Source organism: Chelonia mydas, chromosome 1, assembly GCF_015237465.2.
Source record: "Chelonia mydas isolate rCheMyd1 chromosome 1, rCheMyd1.pri.v2, whole genome shotgun sequence".
NCBI classification, from domain to species: Eukaryota; Metazoa; Chordata; order Testudines; family Cheloniidae; genus Chelonia; species Chelonia mydas.
In genome coordinates this window covers 48,909,639-48,930,506 of record NC_057849.1, presented here as the reverse complement: position 1 = coordinate 48,930,506, position 20,868 = coordinate 48,909,639, and the positions used below count along the sequence as shown (strand labels likewise).

The window sequence follows — 20,868 nt, the reverse complement described above, 5'->3', positions numbered from 1 at the left end:
TAAGGACATGCATTTAGGGATTAATAAGAAGAATTTTAGTTATAAGCTGGGGACGCATCAATTAGAAATAACGGAGGAGGAGAAGGACCTTGGAGTATTGGTTGATCACAGGATGACTATGAGCCGCCAATGTGATGTGGCCATGAAAAAAGCTTATGCGGTCTTGAGATGCATCAGGCGAGGTACTTCCAGTAGAGATAAGGAGGTGTTAGTACCATTATACAAGGCACTGGTGAGACCTCACCTGGAATACTGTGTGCAGTTCTGGTCTCCCATGTTTAAGAAGGATGAATTCAAACTGGAACAGGTACAGAGAAGGGCTACTAGGATGATCTGAGGAATGGAAAACCGGTCTTATGAAAGGAGACTCAAGGAGCTTGGCTTGTTTAGCCTAACCAAAAGAAGGTTGAGGGGAGATATGATTGCTCTCTATAAATATATCAGAGGGATAAATACCAGATAGGGAGAGGAATTATTTAAGCTTAGTACCAATGTGGACACAAGAACAAATGGATATAAACTGGTCATCAGGAAGTTTAGACTTGAAATTAGACGAAGGTTTCTAACCATCAGAGGAGTGAAGTTTTGGAATAGACTTCCAAGGGAAGCAGTGGGGGCAAAAGACCTATCTGGCTTTAAGATTAAACTCGATAAGTTTATGGAGGAGATGGTATGATGGGATAACATGATTTTGGCAATTAGTTGATCTTTATATATTCATGGTAAATAGGCCCAATGGCCTGTGATGGGATGTTAGATGGGGTGGGATCTGAGTTACTACAGAGAATTCTTTCCTCGGTATCTGGCTGGTGAATCTTATCCACATGCTCAGGGTTCAGCTGATCTCCATATTTGGGGTCGGGAAGGAATTTTCCTCCAGGGCAGATTGGAAGAGGCCCTGGAGGTTTTTTGCCTTCCTCTGTAGCATGAGGCATGGGTCACTTGCTGGAGGATTCTCTGCTCCTTGAAGCCTTTAAACCATGATTTGAGGACTTCAATAGCTCAGACATAGGTGAGAGGTTTATTGCAGGAGTGGGTGGTGAGATTCTGTGGCCTGCATTTTGCAGGAGGTCAGACTAGATAATCATAATGGTCCCTTCTGACCTTTCTATCTATCAAGCAGAAGAGTGTGCATTAATCCTGGTGTGGTAGTGTTGCACAGAAGGTACCAAACTGAGAGGGATTATAAAACGGCTGGAGTGAATTCTAAATGAGATACCGAAATCCACTGCTTTAAATCTCTGGATTCTAGGTCACCATAGTGCCTTGTATGAAGAGCTCTCGCCATAACACTCTTTGTATTGCTTTCTCTTTAGCAAGCTTTGTGACGCTGAGGTTTGGAACAATTATCGCCCCTTTTATGGAAAGGATCAGTTGGTGCAGTTGTTAAGTTCCTTAAAACAGGGAGAGGTTTATTGCTGGGCCGGATCAGGCAACATATGGGAGGAAATAGGACAGTCTCCTGAGACAGATTAACTTTTTGTCAAGGCATTTTATTGAAAGTTTGGAAAACACACAGGTCATTAATTGAGTCCAGATTTAGCTACTGCAAATAGTGCAAAGATGCAGCATGCCAGATGCTTTCCCTTACTTGTGTTTTTTTTTACTACAGTTTCTGTTTATGGATGTTTTGATTACGTGACATCATTGCTTTAATATAATTCATTGTTTTATAATGGAACTCTTCTCTCTTGATTATTTTTTGCCATTAGCTGCATGTGTAAAATTTGTAAATCAACACAGTTTAACTACAAAAATAATCAGCACTAAGAGCTGAGTGGGAAAATAGCTTGTAGATCAACTCCCTTTAATTGTAAATGAGGAAAGTTTTGGGAAACAATGATCACCCTTAAAGCTAGCATATTTCATTATTCCTCCCAAGTCCTCTCAGCAACAGTGTTGGCATTTTTTTTCCTATCCAAATCATGCTAGTGTAATAAGAAAGCTGAAGACATTAAGCCCTGGAACAGCAGCCTGAAAAAGATGAATTGGCTTCCCAGCATGGGCCACAAAACAGCAATGCCACCCACACCAACATTTCAGTGTCTTTTCTGAGGCTCTTGGGAAGGTATGATATGCATCCACCAGCCTGACTCCAAGCCGTTTCTGAGTCCTCTCTGTGCCTTCAGCCCAACGCTTCCTCAGCCTTGGCTCCTCAAGTAAAGGTTGGGGCCAAGGTGGGAATTTGGCAGCAGAATCAGCTAAGCTAGTCACACTTCATGCAGAATAGTAGAGACATCAGAAAGGGAGCCTCCATGCTCCGCCAATTTGGGCTCCACTCAGTCCCAGGAAATGTAGGCATTCCCTGTTCTCTGTCCAGGCAGTCCTGAACTGGGCTACAGGAGCTAGAAAGTGTAGCTCAATTTGCAAGGAGAAATTTTTTTCCAACTGCCGCTTCTTCCAATGTACTCTGGGCGTCTTTCACATCAGTAACAAAGGACCAGATCCACAAAGGGACTTAGGCTTTGCAACACTCAGTGTTATGATGTCTAACTTTTAAGGACATAGAGAATCACAAGAAGAACACTGCGATCTACAAAGCCTGAGCTGGGCACCTATGCTCCCTCCACAACAAATGAGTAGAGATAGATTCCTTAGACTGCGATTCACAAAATGCAGCACCCTAGGCAGGGAGCCACTTAAGCTAGCCAATGGGAGATGCCAACGAGAGGAGGTGACCTAAGCCCTGCCCCTCTTACAGAGATAGGTGGCTCGCTGCAGCCTGGACTTAGGCACCTGTCTTTGCTTGTGATCAACTAAGTGGGAGAAGATGGGTACTCTTCTTCCTAAATTGCATGTGCCGCCCAGTCTGGTAGGCATACTCAGAGGCTACCTAACTCCACACAAAACAGCCATGGTGGGGCAAGAGAAAGCCTTCCTTTATATCCTTTACCCAGTGATTGGGGTACTGAGACTCCTGGTTCAAGTCCCCCCTCTGCATGTTGAGATCTGCCACCTCTGAAGTGAGTGCTCCAATGACTAGGCTATGTAGTGATTGTCACTCTCCTAACAATGGTATTGGTCTACTACAAGATGAAAATGTGGAATTGTTTATATTAATGCAGAGAAGGTGGGAGTGTTCAATAAATATTTCTGTATGTAGTTGGGGAAAAACAGATGATGTGTCATATCACACAATAATATTCTTTTCATTCCACTAGTAATCTCAGGAGGATGTTAAAATCTCAGGAGGATGTTGCACATCTTTAAATCATCTGGTCCAGATAACTTGCATCCAAGAGTTTTAAATCAGTTGGCTGAGGAGCTCATTGGACATTAATGTTGATTTTCAACAAGGGAAAACTGGGGAAGTTCCAGAAGACTGGAAGAAAGCTAATGTTGTGCCAATATTTTTAAAAGGGTAAACAGGATGACCCTGGGAATTCCTGGACCTTGATTCCAGGCAAGATAATGGAGTGGCTGATATGGGACTCATTAAAGAATTAATGGAAGGTAACATAATGCCAATCAATATGTCTTTACAGAAAATAGTTTCTGTCAAGCAAACTTGATATCTTTTTTTTAATGAGATTATAAGTTTGGTTGCTAACAGTAATCGTGTTGATGTTATACACTAACTGTTTTGTGTGGAGTTAGGTGGTCTCTGAGCACGCTTACTGGATCAGGTCCACATGCAAGTTAGATGGAAGAATGCCTGTCATCCCCTGGTTTGTGGATCACTCTGGGACTTAGGCAGGAGATAGGTGCCCAGGAACCTAGAGGGAGGCAGATGTGCATATGCCCAGAGGCAGTAAACTAGGCACCTAGGGAACTTTTACTGCACAAACTTAGGCATTGAGTGAATTTAGGTGACTACAGGGATAGGCAGCAGCCGAACAGGAGTCTTGCAGCTCTCAGTGGGGCCTAAAAACTGGATTTAGGCACCTAAATCTGGGCAGAACCAGATTAATATTTTGTGTGCTGCAGCACCTGGATCGTGGCCCTGCCCTCCGCTCCATCTGTGCTCCACCCCGAGGCCCCACCCCTGCTCAGCCTCTTCCCCCTGAGACCATTCCCGCCACCCACACGGTGGGAGAGGGTGGAGAGGAGTGCGCAGCAGATAAGGCCTTGGGGCAGAGTGCAGGCAGGGCCTCAGGGGGAAGAGGCCGAGCAGGGGTGGGGCCTCGGGGCAGAGTATGGGTGGAGTGGGGGGCGGGGACCTTCTGAGTGTGGGCCTGGTGCCACAGCACCATTGGCACCATTGTAAACCCAGTACTGAATCTGGGGCTTAGGTGCGTAAGTACCTTTGTGCACGTGGGCCAGAGTTCCTACAGGCCAAATGTGCCCTCAGCGACACCTCTGCCACCTACTGGCTCCAGATTATGCTTCTAGTGACACCTGTTAGATGTAAGTGGGTTGGCACAGGTGTTCATGAGGGCGTGGTTCAAAACCAGTGGGGTTGCATAGTTGTAAGTGGAGGTATAATTTAAATTGCAGATGAAGCTGTATGGCTGACAGGTGTGGGGGGCGGGGAGGGAGCCTCTTTTACTGGCAAACTGAGCCCATTTGGTATAGAGGTCAGTGAGACACAATGAATACAAAACCCTATGGTACCATATTTACAAAGTCATTGTCAGGGTAGACCCATACTTTAATATCCGGGATTGTACCCATTTATTTCATTCCATCTTAGTACTGTTTAAGGACCCTATTCAACTAAGCATTTAATCATATGTTTAACTCCCATTGACTCCAACAGGACTTAAACACATGCGTAAAGGTAAGCTTCCCAATACCACCCGCACAACATGTTTAAACCTTGCACAAATAATGTATTTGATTATTTTGCTTCTTTTTCCATTTGCAAAATGTTTATTCATTCAGAATTATTTGCTCTTCTTTTTCCTCAGCAAGTAATTCTTGGTCTGTAGATTGTTTGTGAATTCCATGTTTCAGAGTAGCAGCCTTGTCAGTCCGTATCTGCAAAAAGAAAAGGAGTACTGTGGCACCTTAGAGACTAACAAATTTATTTGAGCATAAGCTTTCGTGAGCTACAGCTCACTTCATCGGATGCATGCAGTAGAAAATACAGTGGGGAGATTTTATATACACAGAGAACATGAAACAATGGGTGTTACCATACACACTGTAATGAGAGTGATCAGGTAAGGTGAGCTATTACCGGCAAGGGGGAGGGGGGGAACCAACCTTTTGTAGCGATAATCAAGGTGGGCCATTTCCAGCAGTTGACAAAAACGTGTGAGAAACAGTAGCGGGGGGGGGGGGGAATAAACATGGGGAAATAGTTTTACTTTGTGTAATGACATATCCACTCCCAGTCTTTATTCAAGCCTAATGTAATGGTGTCCAGTTTGTAAATTAATTCCATTCAGCAGTCTCTCGTTGGAGTCTGTTTTTGAAGTTTTTTTGTTGAAGAATTGCCACTTTTAGGTCTGTAATCGAGTGACCAAAGAGATTGAAGTGTTCTCCGAATGGTTTTTGAATGTTGTTATTCTTGACGTCTGATTTGTGTCCATTTATTCTTTTATGTAGAGACTGTCCAGTTTGGCCAATGTACATGGCAGAGGGGCATTGCTGGCACACGATGGCATATATCATATTGGTAGATGTGCAGGTGAACGAGCCTCTGATAGTGTGGCTGATGATGTGATTAGGTCCTATGATGGTGTCCCTTGAATAGATATGTGAACAGAGTTGGCAACAGGCTTTGTTGCAAGGATAGGTTCCTGGGTTAGTGTTTTTGTTGTGTGGTGTGTGGTTGCTGGTGAGTATTTGCTTCAGGTTGGAGGGCTGTCTGTAAGCAAGGACTGGCCTGTCTCCCAAGATCTGTGAGAGTGATGGGTCATCCTTCAGGATAGGTTGTAGATCCTTGATGATGCGTTGGAGAGGTTTTAGTTGGGGGCTGAAGGTGATGGCTAGTAGCGTTCTGTTATTTTCTTTGTTGGGCCTGTCCTGTAGTAGGTGACTTCTGGGTACTCTTCTGGCTCTGTCAATCTGTTTCTTCACTTCAGCAGGTGGGTATTGTAGTTGAATTCCATAGAATTCACAATTCACTCTCTATTTGTAGTCACCTAAGTCACCTGGTATTGTTTTGGTTTTCTGGTTGGATTACTTATGCAACAAACATAAGAGCAATACAGACTTTGTACTAAATATTGTAGTGTAAATTTCAAGATTCTAAGTTCACACTGTTGGTTAGTTGTTAGTCTATCTGAAGTTTGCTTTCTGCCAATATTGGAGCTAACAGCTCATTTTTCACAAGCATTTAATACTAAAGCTGAGCACTTGAATGTTTGTGGAAAGTGAATTTGCAAGAGTTGCAAAAACTTGTATTGGGATTTGCTTGTAAATCAAACAAATATTAATGAATAGCTTTTGTACTATTCGTCACTTCTACTAAACCTCGCCCTGGAATAATCAAGTCTAGGAGACAGAGGTTATCTCTGTCTTCATGTTGTTAAATCCTGGACCTCTCTGATATTGTTAACGAGGGTGCCAATTAGGGACAATGTGATGATGGGATTTATGATGTGAATCCCCGTTCACTTCCAAGTGGGGCCTCCTTTGAGCCAGGGTGGCAGCTGAAAAGGGCTGTATCCCATTTATAATCTATTGGAACTCTCTAATCCCTAAAATCACTAATGTTATTTTAAAAGGCTATTTCCAAATCGTTCACGGGTTTCATGGCAAAAATTACTTCTCACCACATGAACTTTTGCTAGTAAGTGGCAGTAGGTTTATTTTAAAAGCAGTATTATAGCAATATGAGCTTTAAAGGTTTTCAAACAAAATGTCCAGGGCTCCACGTATATCTACTTTGTCACATATCATTATCAGGGCCAGAGTGTTCAGCACTTAACAGGATCAGCCCAAAATGTCTAATTCAGTAGTTAGATTCTGATTCAGCAAAGCACTTAAACGCCCGTGTAACTTTACGCACTAGACTGCAGGGATTGCAGCTTCCAGCTCCCCTGGGAGTATGCAGGGACTAGCAAGTCCACACCCCCATGCACCAGCCAGCAGACCTAACTGGCGATGCTGGGGGTACTACAAGGTCGTGTGGTTGTGAGACTGCGTGGTTGGGAGTTGCCCAGTGTTCCCTCTGCATCCCCCCCTTGCTATGGGCTATGGCTGTAAACCACAATGGGGCCCAGAGTGATTATCTTTATGCTTTTATGGCCTAGCAATGTACTCATTTCTAGGTTTTGACATGTATGGGCTGGTAAGCTTGGTGCTTTTCATATCCCCTTATTGGTATAAGCTGAGTAACTTCTTTTGTTCTCTCGCGGGCCTTAGGATATGTGACAGGGAGCCAATGAAATGAGTCAAATCAGGCAGTTGCAATTCTTCCTGACGCCTGCCTCCCCCCCCACCCCCGCCCCCACCTGGTGAGCCTATAAACACATCACCCCTAGGCTGAGTCCTCATCTCATTTAAATTCCTTGCTTGCATTAGAGATCCCTTCTATGGTGTGGCCAGGGCATTAATGTTCTTCTAATCAGGGCATATGTTTTATAGCAGTATTAGCTTTTAAACATGAGGTTCTTAGAATACAAATGGATAATCCTCTGATATTAGGACTGGAGGGGAGAGGAGAAGAACTGTATGATTCAGAAGCCTCCTTGGTTGATTTGAGGTTACTTAATCGTGTCTATGAGCCTCATTTTCATGCAGAGAAAAGGCCTCGCACAGCAGTATTCATTTTACAAACTCACTATCAGACAGTTTACACCGCAGTTGCCTTGTCTCCAAAGCACATCAATATTGTGCTTTCCAGTTAGACCGTACTCTGGTGCAATGCTCTACTGAAGTGACTTCTTTACTTCTCAGCTGTGTTGAAATCCTTAATAAACTATTGCTCTCACCTCCTGCCACGCCCAATAAAATTAACTCACAGAAAAGCGGGAGGAACAGAACAGCCTTATGAAGAGGTTGGAAGCTGCAGTCAGGCAGAGTAAAAAGTTTCTGGCTGCTGCAGGGTTCCCACTGCTTTTTGCCATGTATAAACTAGCTTCCAGCCTGCATTAATCCTAGCTCAGCTCTCAAAGGAACTCTACTGTTCAAACAATAAACATTAAGCAATGAATTGCTTCTGATTGTAAATGCAGTATTTACGTGGTCAAGGTTTAAACAGGTAGCCACCTAGGTTATCAAAGTGGGAGCACTAGTCACAAATGCAGCTATGCTTTAGGGGTTCATTTATCTCCCACAAAAATGTGATCTGAATTTGAAAAAGGTTGCTGCTTGCTGGTGCTTCATAAACTAGGTTGTAGTTTTATTTTAAAAAAGAGATGCTTATAAGATGTGTACCAGGTACTAGATATGACCAAAATCTCTCAATTCAAATGTCCTACTACAAATAGAACTATACAAAAAGCAACAAACTAACAGCAAAAGTGTGCATGTCTTCAGTGACTTGAAAGTGGAGTTTTGGAGTTTCCAGCTTGTTATGATTTCATGTTAATAACATCTGTGTGGGTAATTTGACAAGGAAACAATGAGGTTCTCATGGTATTAGTGCTTTAAAATTAAGAGAAATCATAGTTACGATTTAATTTTAGATGTGACATAACATCTCAATGTAAGTAATAATTGAGGGGGAAAGACGTTGCAGCAGTAAGATCACATGGTTATTCATTTATTGTACAAGAACCATAAATTCCATGCTAAAAAAACTTCTCCCACCTAGGGCACCATACTCCTCTCTCACACTGAAAAGACTGGGAATAGTATAATCGTGCCTCATGTTAAGCACCAGCATTCTAAGGCCAGCCCAAGCTACAGGAACGGATTTATAATCTTACACTAACAGTATGCTCAGAAAGTCTGATTGTAAGTGGAGACTTTAATCAAATATAATTTAGAATTTCTACAGTATATTGTGTGATGTGCTCTTTACTCCATTACAGAATCCTGTGCTGAACAAAATGGAGGCAGATTTCCAGTGCTGGTGATGACTGCTCTGTAGTTATGCATTCACACATGCAAAGAACACCCATCTTTCAGTATGGGGCAAACCATAATGTGGCTTTGTCAGATTCATTAATGCTTAGATACTGTGATGATAAGCACATTAGAAACACCATGCTGTCCTTAGATAAATGTTTAAGTAAGCCTCCCGCATGATTTTCTAAAGAACTACAGCATTGCCAAACCCAAGTGTTCATCCTGGGCGATGTAGTCCAGCTGTGGCACTCATCACATAAGGAGAACTGAGACATGAGGCAACCGAATGACAATTCCCACAAGGCAGTGTCAAGGCATTTCCAAATTGAAATATTTCAGGTTTTGGCTGAAATTTTTCAGTTTTGCATTTTCAGTTTTCCTATGAAAAAATCCCCATTGTATATATGGAAAAACCGAGACAAAGAGAGCTCAGCAACCCATCCTATGACCCAGTGGCAGAGCTGGGAATAGAACAGAGGTCAGGTCTGGTTCCCCAGCCCCTGGATCATGCTGCCTTCCAAAAATCTGTATGTTTTATACATGTGCAGAAGTTCTGTAGGTTACTATGCAACCTTTGTATAGTACAGCAGGAAGTTTTCAACTTGTGACCAAATGTCCAATCTCATTAAACTGTGTATTTAAGAATCAGTCTACAGAATTTGCTTTGGGGTGTTAATTAATGTTGTGTAACCCTTCTGCCCATCAGAGTTGGCAGCAACAAGGGCCGGGTTCAATATCTAGGGGATCCATTCCAATAACACAATGCAAACCGGCTCGAGCCCCCACCCAGTGACCTGGGACAAATATATATACCACCCCCGCTGGGCGCCTCCAAGAGGCAATACTTCCCCTCTCGCAAGCACATAGTCTGAGTGTAGCAAAAAGCCTTTTAATAACAGAGAGAAACAATGTGGCATTATGTTGGGGAAACACCACCAACAGGATTCATAACACAACCCATGAGCAAAAAAAACCACCCCAAGCAAATTGGGGCATGCCCCTTTCCCTCGGGTTCTTGAGTCCCAGCACCCAAACGTCTCTTGAGTCCAGCAATCCATAAATCACCCAAAGTCCAAAAAGTCCAGCCCCAGAGTTCAAAAGTTCATCTGCATAGTGTTACTCCCCAGTCTGGCTAAAATGTGCCTGTGTGTGGGGGAAAGGGGTAAGAGGCACTGCCCCACAGGGCTCTGCTGACTGCCCCACAGGGCTCTGCTCTGCTACGCTGTCTCACGAACGGCTCTGCTCCACCACGACCGGCTCCGCTCTGCACAGCTCGCCGTCTCACGAACACACCGCTGTCTCACGACCGGCTCTGCTCTGCTCTGCACAGCTCGCTGTCTCAAGAACAGCTCTGCTCAGCTCGCTGTCTCACGAATGGCTCCGCTCTGCACAGCTCGCTGTCTCACGAACAGCTCTGCTCAGCTCGCCGTCTCACGAACACACCGCTGTCTCACGGATGGCTCCGCTCCACCACGACCGGCTCCACTCCACACAGCTCGCCGTCTCACGAACACGCCGCTGTCTCACGACCGGCTCTGCTCTGCTCAGCTCGCCGTCTCACGAACGGCTCCACTCTGCACAGCTCGCCGTCTCACGAACAGCTCTGCTCTGCTCGCCGTCTCACGAACAGCACCACTGCACTCTAGATCTTCCGGCTCCCCACTACTTGACACAGTGCTCAGTGATTTCAGCTCTTAGTGATTTCAGCTCATAGTAGTGGGGGCCTTAGTGCTGGTGCACCATAAGGCCAAAGTGAATGCAGCACAGTACCTGTAGCAAGACTCTTAATAGACCCAAAATTAGCTCTGACATTCCACAGTGGAGAGAGACAGAGGTGCAATTGGTGCTTCAGGCCCTCACAAAGGGGCCCACACCAGCAGGTACTAATACCTGTCTCAAGTCTCTCTCAATTCACACAGTTTTGGAACCCATGACCCTTGCCTAGCGAGTGCTACTTAGTTGATGGTGAGTCCCTCCATCATAGCAAAAGGCCAAGTACAGTTCCAAGCACAGTTCCCATAATCAGGGTAATAACAATTTATTCTTCCTGCCCCAATAACAGAGACACTGGGGATCCCACAGCAGCCGAAGTGACCATTTGGGCAGCTATGGCCTCAGTCTAGGCGGGGTGGGTGTGCCTATGCAAATGAGATCGGCCCCTGAAGTTTTTTTTCCACAACTTGCCACACCTCACCACCAGATGTCAAGGTGGAGCTCATCCTGACACTGCTTACATCCTCCCCCCAGCCGAGAATTTGTCGTCCCGACAAATCACACGCCCTTTATACCAACTCATTGGTTTCCTCCAAAGGGCCTCAGGAAGCCCACTTTAGCTTCCACAAGCCTGTGTGCTAAATGTATTGGCTCCTCACTAGTCATCCCAGGTGCATCATAAGTTAACCGTTTCACTGGTCTTATCACCCTGTCTCGTCTATTGAGACTCTCTGTTGCCGAGGTAGGGGGAACATCCTCTTGAGTGACGGATGGAGAGGCTTCCCTGGAGGGTCCCTCGGCTACTGGTGTAGGCCCCTGCACTCCTAGTTCTAAAGCTGGAGGGTCCAAGGTGCCCAGGGCATCCTCTACCTGTGTGTCTCCATTGTCCAATAACCTGTGTGTGTCATCACAGGGGGGTCTCATCAGCGGCACCGGGGTGTCAGAAAGGGGCCTAAATAATTCTGCCATGGGGTTTAGGGCGGAAGAGGGAAAACTCTCGTTTGGTTCATCTGATCGAGGCTGAAATCTTGTCTCCATCCCAGGATACACCAGGGTTGTGTCTTCCTCCTCAGACTCACTCTCAGATGTGCAGAATAGGGGTAAGTTAGCTGCAGGGGGCCCGCTATCTGTGTTGGATGGCGGCTTTAGTCTAGCACCTCTGTTCTGCCCGGTTGCCCTGTCGTGGCCCGTCTCATAAGGGATGCTTACCAATTCCCCCACAGGGAGCAAAAGGTTTCTCTGCACCGTCTTTATTTGCCCTGGGCCGTCTTCAGGTTTGATCTTGTAGACCGGCAGATCTCCCAGCTTTTCCATCACCAGGTAAGGTATTGCCTTCCATCTGTCAGCTATCTTGTGTTTGCCAGCAATACCCAAATTTCGCAGCAGGACTCTGTCCCCCGGCTGGAGCTCCTGCGAACGCACTCTAGCATCATATCGATGTTTGTTGCGGTCTGCGTTCTTCCGAGCCGCAGTGGTAGTTAAGCGATAAGCATCCCGCAGCTTTTCTCTTAGTCGGGATACATATTGCTGGTGAGTTTCATAGCTATCTCCATCCTCTGATACACCAAAGCACAAGTCTATGGGTAATCTTGGTTCTCGCCCAAACATCAAGAGATATGGGGTGACTCCCGTAGCATCGTTCTTTGTGGCATTGTAGGCATGCACCAGAAATGCGACATGCTGGCTCCAGGTTGCCTTCTGCTCTGGTCGCAAAGTTCCCAACATATCTAATAGGGTTCGGTTGAACCTCTCTGGCTGAGGATCACCTTGGGGGTGATAAGGCGTTGTCCTAGACTTTTTAATTCCTGCTATCTTCAGCACCTCCTTCAGAAGGTGACTCTCAAAATCCCGCCCCTGATCAGAGTGTATCCGAGCCGGGAATCCATAGACTGAGAAATATTTGTCCCACAATATTCGAGCGACGGTGGTGGCCCTCTGATCACGTGTGGGATATGCCTATGCATACCGTGTAAAATGGTCAGTCACTACTAGAATTTTCCCAACATTCCTCTTGTCTACCTCTACAGACAAGAAATCAATGCATACCAGTTCCAAAGGTTTGTTGCTGGTGATGTTCTTGAGATATGCAGCCCTCGTGGGCAGAGTTTTCCTTTGAACACATCGAGCGCAAGTCTCACATTTCCTGCGAACATCTTCAGCCATTCGGGGCCAATAGAACCTACTACGAATAAGTTCCAGGGTCCTCTCCATCCCTAAATGCCCAAAGTCATCATGCAGAGCCCTCATGGCCAGGGCTCTGTACTTTTTTGGCAGCACTAGTTGTGCTCGTTGTTTTTGTAAAGGGTCAGTGGTCATTCGGTGTAGCACTCCCTGAATCAGTTTTAGTTTGGTCCATTCTCTCAATAGTAGTTTACCCTCCGGGTTAGGTGGGACAACCGCAGCTGGGCTTTGCCCCTCCCTTTTGGCAAGTAGTGTATCACGAATGTCAATATCTTGCCGCTGGGCTTCTTGCCAGTCAGCCGCATTGAGCATGGGCAAAGGAGATTGGTCCAATGCAATATAGTTCACTGAAGCAGAAGGCATGCATTCAGGGGGCAGGCCCAAAGCTTCTGCAACACATCCCTGAAGGCTCTCACGGGCCTCTGGCTCTCGGCGACTCACACTGCAAATAGCTCTCACTCCATCTGTGGGTATCACAGCAACTTCTGGAGCCTGTGGATGCCTGGACAATGCATCTGCATCTACATTGCTTCTCCCTGATCGGTACTGAATGCTGAACTCATAGCTAGCCAAGGCGGCCACCCATCTCTGCCCTGTAGCATCCAGCTTAGCACTTGTTAACACATAAGTCAGTGGATTGTTGTCTGTCCACACCTGGAACTGAGCACCATACAAGTAGTCTCGAAATTTCTCAGCGATGGCCCATTTCAGGGCCAAAAATTCCAGCTTGTGGGTGGGATAGCGAGTTTCACTATCAGACAATCCTCGGCTGGCAAAGGCTACAGGTTTACGTTTGCCTTCCACTTCCTGGTACAGGACTGCTCCCAGACCATCCAAACTGGCATCCGTATGCAGGATAAAGGGTTTGCTTGGGTCAGCAAAAACTAGGACTGGAGCATGAGTTAGGCAAGTAATGATTTCTCGAAAAGCCCTTTCACATCTCTCATCCCACCGTGGCCCAAATGGTTCAAATGGGCCATAGTGTCTCTGCACAGGGGGCTTTGGAGACCTCCCCTTATTCTTGGACTTAGATTTGTTCTTGCTGGACTGATGTCCCCTGGTGAGATCGTTCAGAGGCTTTACAATCGTAGCATAGTTTTTCACAAATCTGCGGTAGTAGCCACTAAATCCGAGAAAGGTCTTGAGTTCTCTGTAGTTACTTGGACGTGGCCATGAAGTGAGTGCTTCTATTTTATCAGGATCAGTACTCACACCCTCTTGGGACACGATGTGACCCACATACTTCACTGAGGTTCTGCAGAACTGGCATTTGTCAATTGAAAGCTTCAGACCATAATCCTCCAACCTATCAAGCACTTTAAGAAGTCTTTCTTCATGCTCCTCTAAGGTTCTTCCAAACACAATCAGGTCATCCAAATAAACTAACACTTGCAGTAAATTCATGTCTCCCACAACTTTCTCCATGAGACGTTGAAAGGTGGCAGGTGCTCCAGAAATCCCTTGGGGCATGCGTTCGAACTGATAAAACCCTAATGGGCAGATGAAGGCTGTCTTCTCCTTATCTTCTTCTGCCAGAGGGATCTGGTAGTATCCACTTCGAAGATGCAACACAGAGAACCACTGGCTTCCCAGCAAACAGTCTAAGGCATCTTGCACTCGAGGCATAGTGTACTGGTCGACCACAGTACGGCTGTTTAGGGTGCGGTAGTCAATACACATCCGAATTTTCCCATTCTTTTTACGGACTACCACAATGGGTGAGGCGTATGGGCTGCGGGACTCTGTAATGATGCCATTCGCAGCCAGCTCCTGAAGATGATGTCGCACATCTTCCATCTCAGAGAGAGCAATCTTCCTAGATCTCTCCCTGAAAGGTCGAGAGTCATGGAGTCTGATATTGTGCTCTACTCCTTTTGCACATCCCACATCCCACTCATGCAGTGAGAACACCTTGGATCTTTCACAAAGTTTCTTCCTCAGGCGATCTTTCCAGTCTTCGGACACTGGTGAATCTCCAGAGTCAAACTTTGCTGGGTCTATTGTGGGAACTTGAGTTTCACACTGGGGTTTTACAATCGACTCAGGCTCAAAGAGGTCTGCTATCTTTTGTCCTTGCTTCACAACAACATCACGACTCGTTTCATTAGCAATCAGTATAGTCACCCTTTCCTGGGCTTCAACGGGTAGAGTTATGACTCCACTGGGGACCAGCACTCCTTCAGGGAGCTCTCCTCCCATCGGCTGCTCTATCATTGCTAAAGTCCGTTTACTGCCTTTCAGACAGGTACTCATGACAAGCACTTCTTGCTCCGTCCTTGCAGGCACTACTAAGGGGGTCGTGCCCGCGTACTTCAGTGCCCCAAGCGGTAGCTCAGATGTCTCCCTTTTAGCGCTCTCAATTTTCCTATAGGCTTCAGCACAAAGCGTATGGATCATCAGGGTATTCAGGTACTGGTCCCCAGCCCGCCTTCTGCAGTAATCCGCGAGTACTTTGAAGAGACTGGAGTTGGTCCCTATCAGCACAGACATATCAGAGGTCCCTTTAGGGTCAGGGCATATTAAGGCAGCTGTGTCTACCTCTTCTCTTACCCCAGCAACCTCCTCTGGGAATTCCAGGTGCACTATGACATACCCTTGGTAGGGGTATTCATCCATGCTGAGGCCACACAGGCCAAGGCCAGTCAGTGGCTGTATAGGCAGGTGCCTAAGCATCTGCTGGTAGAATGACTGAAATATAATAGTCACTTGAGATCCAGTGTCAAGCACTACTTTACACTCCACCCCTTCAATCCTCACCGTGACCTCTGCTCGAGGCCCTATCAGTCCTGCGGGGATCCCAGCTGGACAGTCTTTTCTGGGGGAATCTTCAAATCCTGCAGACCTGGGGGGTCCCCGTCCCCAGACCCTCTGGCAGCTACCGGATCTCTCCCAACTGATCCTCAGCTTTCCATACACTAAGGAGGGGTTTTCTTCATTACGGCACTTGGCAGCACTGTGTCCATCCTGACCACATCGGTAGCAGAAGAATTGACATTTCCCCCTTCGCCTGGGTGGGATGGTGGCTCTAAGTGCGGGCTTCTCAATTGCCACCGTTTGAGGCTTCTTATTCCTGGAAGTCTTAACTCGGTCAACGGTACTTTGCAGCTCAGCTATCCGTTCTGTCAGGACCTGCATTTGTTGGGCAAGTTCCTCTCTGGTGCTCACCATCAGTACACTGGCCGCTTGCAGTGGTGTCATGCTGGCTGGATCCGATGTTTGGGCTTCCCAAAATTCACTGGCAGCCTGCCTTTCTTCCTCCTCTCTGACCTCTTTTATCAGCTGGGAGTAACTTGGGGGATGTTCCCGTCGTTCTCTTAGCTGGAGATGAAGTAGAATTGGGTTCTGATACTGAGTTCCTCTTACAATTTGAGCCAGTCTGGTCTGATCCATCTGCTCAGCAGTCACTGCTCCCCTCATGACAGCTCTCTGAAGCAGTCTCTCCAGTCTCTGTATGTAGGCTGAAGCCTTCTCGCCCTTTTGTTGTCGGGAATTAAGGAACTTACAGTAGCTGTCTTCAGGGTCCTCTATGCTCCCAAAGTTGTGTTCAAGGGCCTCTAGGCAGTCCTTCACACTGACCCCAGGGTCAGTGAGCTTCAGGGTGCGAATCACATCTAATGCTGGGTCGCCAAGGCTCTCTATGAGGCATCTTCGCTTTTCTGCATCTGGTACGGCCCACTCTTGCATCATTTCAGTGGTATGCTCTAACCAGGGCTCAAACTCCTCCTCCCCAGCAAATAATCTTAACTTACGACAAGAGTTTGACGCAGCATGGGACAGCACAACCTTTTCCAATGTTTGCCCCAGAGCTTTTGTCCAATCATCAGCCAAGGCTGCAGCCTCTGAGCTAGAAGCTGCTGAGCCAGGGCCCAACAAACCTGACAAATTAGCCATTATACAAACAGTAATTTCCTCAAAATATAAGCACAAACAAAAAAAATATAAATTGTTTTCCAATGTAGTGGATCACTCAACAGGTGCTTGCGAGGGGTACTGACCCAGGCATCCCGGACGAGCCCCCAAAAATGTAACCCTTCTGCCCATCAGAGTTGGCAGCAACAAGGGCCGGGTTCAATATCTAGGGGATCCATTCCAATAACACAATGCAAACCGGCTCGAGCCCCCACCCAGTGACCTGGGACAAATATATATACCACCCCCGCTAGGCGCCTCCAAGAGGCAATACTTCCCCTCTCGCAAGCACATAGTCTGAGTGTAGCAAAAAGCCTTTTAATAACAGAGAGAAACAATGTGGCATTATGTTGGGGAAACACCACCAACAGGATTCATAACACAACCCATGAGCAAAAAAAACCACCCCAAGCAAATTGGGGCATGCCCCTTTCCCTCGGGTTCTTGAGTCCCAGCACCCAAACGTCTCTTGAGTCCAGCAATCCACAAATCACCCAAAGTCCAAAAAGTCCAGCCCCAGAGTTCAAAAGTTCATCTGCATAGTGTTACTCCCCAGTCTGGCTAAAATGTGCCTGTGTGTGGGGGAAAGGGGTAAGGGGCACCTTACGTGTCCTGAAGCTGACTGCCCCACAGGGCTCTGCTCTGCTGTCTCACGAACGGCTCTGCTCCACCACGACCGGCTCCGCTCTGCACAGCTCGCCGTCTCACGAACACACCGCTGTCTCACAAACGGCTCCGCTCCACCACGACCAGCTCTGCTCAGCTCGCTGTCTCAAGAACAGCTCTGCTCCGCTCTGCACAGCTCGCTGTCTCACGAACAGCTCTGCTCAGCTCGCCGTCTCACGAACACACCGCTGTCTCACGGATGGCTCTGCTCCACCACGACCGGCTCCACTCCGCACAGCTCGCCATCTCACAAACAGCTCTGCTCAGCTCGCCATCTCACGAACACGCCGCTGTCTCACGACCGGCTCTGCTCTGCTCAGCGCGCCATCTCACGAACGGCTCCACTCTGCACAGCTCGCCGTCTCACGAACAGCACCACTGCACTCTAGATCTTCCGGCTCCCCACTACTTGACACAGTGCTCAGTGATTTCAGCTCATAGTAGTAGGGGCCTTAGTGCTGGTGCACCATAAGGCCAAAGTGAATGCAGCACAGTACCTGTAGCAAGACTCTTAATAGACCCAAAATTAGCTCTGACATTCCACAGTGGAGAGAGACAGAGGTGCAATTGGTGCTTCAGGCCCTCACAAAGGGGCCCACACCACCAGGTACTAATACCTGTCTCAAGTCTCTCTCAGTTCACACAGTTTTGGAACCCATGACCCTTGCCTAGCGAGTGCTACTTAGTTGATGGTGAGTCCCTCCATCATAGCAAAAGGCCAAGTACAGTTCCAAGCACAGTTCCCATAATCAGGGTAATAACAATTTATTCTTCCTGCCCCAATAACAGAGACACTGGGGATCCCACAGCAGCCGAAGTGACCATTTGGGCAGCTATGGCCTCAGTCTAGGCGGGGTGGGTGTGCCTATGCAAATGAGATCGGCCCCTGAAGTTTTTTTTCCACAACTTGCCACACCTCACCACCAGGTGTCAGGGTGGAGCTCATCCTGACACTGCTTACAGTTGAAATATAATTGTTAGTATGTAATAGCTTTCACTTAGAGGATCTGTGGTTCAGGGTGCTCTTTGTACTTATTCAAAAATAAACACATGAGCTGATAGTTACATTAAATGGCACACAGTTAGAACAAGCTTTGCTCTTCTAGTGCTCATAAATGGAAATATGGCAGCTCTAAACAGAACACTGGAGGGGCAACTAACTCTGATTTCTTTTTCTTCTTTAATTGGACCACTGTGTAAGGACTGGATTGTAACCATACGATGTAGTCTGAGTAGGGTTGCCAGACGTCTGTTTTTTTTACCAGAACACCCAGTCAAAAACGGACCCTGGCGACTCTGGTCAGCACCACCGACCAGGCTGTTAAAAGTCCGGTCGGTGGCGCAGTGGGGGCTAAGGCAGGCTCCCTGGAAGCTCTGCGCAGCTCCTGGAAGTGGCCGCCAGGTCCTTGTGCCCCTAGGTGCATGGGTGGCCAGGGAGGCTCTAGGCTGCCCCCACCCCAAGTGCCAGTTCCGCAGCTCCCATTGGCCTGGAACTGCAACCAATGGGAGCTGCGGGGGCAGAGCCTGCGGGTGCAAGGGCAGTGCATGGAGCCTTCCTGGCCACCCATGTGCCTAGATGCTGCAGGGACCTGGCTGCTGCTTTCTAGGAGTCATGGTAAGCACTGCCAGGACCCTACACCCCGCATCCGACTCCCTTTGCCCTGGTCCTGAGCCCCCTTCAACACCTGAGACCCCTCATCCCTGGCCCCACCCCAGAGCCCACACCCCCGGCCCAGAGTCTTTCCCGCACCCTGAACCCCTCACTTTTGGCCCCACCTAGAGCCTGCACCCCCAGCCCAGAGCCCATACCCTCCCACACCCAACCCCCAGCCCCAGCGAGTGAGGGTGGGGGAAATGAGTGATGGAGGGAGCGGGGCCTTGGAGAAGAGGCAGGGGCTCTAGGAAGGGAATGGGGCAGAGGTGTTTGGTTTTGTGCTATTAAAAAGTTGAAAGAAAAGGAGTACTTGTGGCACCTTAGAGACTAACCAATTTATTTGAGCATGAGCTTTCGTGGAAACTGCACAGTATGCATCCGATGAAGTGAGCTGTAGCTCATGAAAGCTCATGCTCAAATAAATTGGTTAGTCTCTAAGGTGCCACAAGTACTCCTTTTCTTTTTGCGAATAACAGACTAACACGGCTGTTACTCTGAAACCTATTAAAAAGTTGGCAACCCTAGGTGGGAAGTGGCAGCTCCTCTCCCTACCATCCGGGTTCAAGTGCTGTGGGTAGCCTACAGGGAAGGACGGGGCTTGTTATATCTCCTTACTCCCCTGTGTAGGTGCGCAGCTGGGCTCATCATCACAGAGTCCTAGGTGAGGATGTTTCCTAGTTGTTACACACTGACATAGGGCCGAACTGTTGTGGGTTTTTTTATGGTTTAAATTTTTTGTTAAACTGTTTTTTTGCCCTTGGAAAATTAATGAGAAATGAGCTATAATCACACTGATGGAAAAAGTTTCTTGACATTTTAATGAACATTGAAAATCCCTATGGGATTTGAACTGCGTGTTTTGAAATATAATATATAGCGATTTTATCCAGTAGGCTTCATAAGGCTCTGTGATTAGCATCTGTAAAGTTGCATAAGTAATATGTGGCTAAAAGAAAACTCATATTTTTTTAATAAATGTAACATAAACCTACTGAGAATAAAAAGGGAAAACAAATACAAACTAGACTATAGAGCAGGGATGGACTAATCAAACAATAACTCTTCCAATGAGCAGTGATATCACTTTGGGTAAATAGCATGAATATTGCTGACATTCAGGAGTATTCAGAACACTTATTATCCAGGCTTTCTGGGATCATAACTCTACCTAGCTAGGGAAACTGGCCGAGTTAAAGGAGAGCTAAGCATTGCCGTCTCACCCAGCTGCAGCTGAGCCCTTCTTGCTCTTCTGAACTCCACACGACAAGGAAAAGTGGTTCCCCTTCTCTGGATGTGAAAGAGTAAAATATACCCAGGCCTATTCCCCAGTGCTATTTTTTTTCTAATTGAATGTCAAGTCTTTTCTGTGGCTCTCCAAAGGTTCCTCGTTCCTTCATGAAAACAGAGAAGGAATGCAGCAGATATAGGACTGTACAGACCGCTCCAGGTATTGGTTATGGTCTTGGGGTCTTTCACTTCTAAGACACTGGTTTGAATGTCCGTAGTGTTCCCAGCTCCAGGCAATCCAAGGACCCAGCTGCTCAAACTCCTATCCCTGCATGGTAACCCTAGGTCAACCATTAATAAAATACAAAATATCAATAAATTATAACATGCCAAAAACACTCCTAGAATCTATTGTACAGGATAAGAATTAGTGAATAATTTGCGGTGACATTCATTCAGTGGCAACACATGCTACCTCTTCCCCAAAAATCTCAGTAATTATTATGGGGGAGTAGCTATATAGGGGTTGAGGCGATAGAATCCACAGGTGCTGGAATGAGAGCTAGCCTCCTTGTGCCCCTCATACTTGGAGGATCCTAGCCACTAGGACT

At 46.9% G+C, this 20,868-nt stretch overlaps 1 protein-coding gene across 10 annotated transcripts in view; it reads left to right on the top strand.

The window, feature by feature from the left end:
- The window catches only part of STARD13 (StAR related lipid transfer domain containing 13), a 492,723-nt gene that overhangs the window by 304,139 nt on the left and 167,716 nt on the right, over window positions 1-20,868 (top strand). The gene's annotated exons all lie outside the window — the stretch shown is intronic.